Here is a 1102-nt window from a genome sequence, read left to right on the forward strand (position 1 = left end):
ATTACAATGCCTAACTCTTGAGCACATATGTCTTTACAGAGATTGCAGTGAGTCCTAACAACAATGTAGTGAATATCTATGAGAAGAAAGGCAAAAACTGGGTCAAGATCCACGAACTGACTGAGCACAGTGGACGAATCACAGGTACTGCAACTTACATCAGACAACATCAACATTAACATTCAATTGTTTGACTATGTCCCAATTATTTTGAGCAAGAAAATAAGAGACATATAAACAACATTTGTTACTGGATTTCAAAATTCTTTTGTAATTTAATTCATTGAAACTAATTGGACTTCATTTAAAAATCTGTGACTGAAGGTTAATTCTTGACATAGGGAATAATGATTTGGTAAAAATAGATTTAACTTAAGGTCCACCTGGTGGTACTTTTACCCTCATCTCTTGGTTTTCATCAATTAATGGAGGTTGCTCACTTGTTATCATGACATCATTGTCTCTGGGCCTATTATTATATTTTAGTCCGTAGACCTTCATCATCCAGACAAAAAACAGCACCATACAAACAACACGATATATATAAAGGCTACATGCTTTCACCTGGGAAACTAGAAAAACTAAAAACTGATTGTCTAACTTCCTCCACTCAGACTAGTCATATAAAATATGAACCATTTGTGTGAAACTTTGTTATAGTTTCTGTGTGAAGCCTTGAGTTACAGCTAAAATGTGTTTTGTGAGGTCAGACTGACCTTGACCTTTAGCCAACACAATCTGATCAGTTCATACTTTAGTCCAAGTGAATGTTTGTGCCAAATTTTAAGGGATTCCCTTGAAGAGTTCTCGAGATATCATGTTCACAAGGCCAAAACCAAGTTTTGTGAGGTCACCATGATCTTGACCTTTGACCTTTGAACACCAAAATCAAATGCCCATTTATCCTTGAGTCCAAGTGAATGTTTGTACCAAATTTGAAGAACTTCCGGCATTACTGAGATATCGTGTCCATGAGATTTGGACGGACATATGAATGGACAGACAACCTGAACACAACATGCTTCCGGTTCTGGCTGTCTGGCTGTCTGGCTGTCTGGCTGTCTGGCTGTCTGGCTGTCTGGCTGTCTGGCTGTCTGGCTGT

At 38.1% G+C, this 1102-nt stretch overlaps 1 protein-coding gene across 1 annotated transcript in view; it reads left to right on the forward strand.

Annotated features, from left to right (window-relative positions):
- The window catches only part of LOC111667247 (actin-related protein 2/3 complex subunit 1A-A), an 11049-nt gene that overhangs the window by 3891 nt on the left and 6056 nt on the right, over positions 1-1102 (forward strand). The gene's annotated exons all lie outside the window — the stretch shown is intronic.

The sequence above is a fragment of the Seriola lalandi genome, unplaced genomic scaffold (assembly GCF_002814215.2).
Source record: "Seriola lalandi dorsalis isolate HSWRI2012SDOR001 ecotype SW California unplaced genomic scaffold, Sedor1 jcf7180002054686, whole genome shotgun sequence".
Classification (NCBI taxonomy): Eukaryota; Metazoa; Chordata; class Actinopteri; order Carangiformes; family Carangidae; genus Seriola; species Seriola lalandi.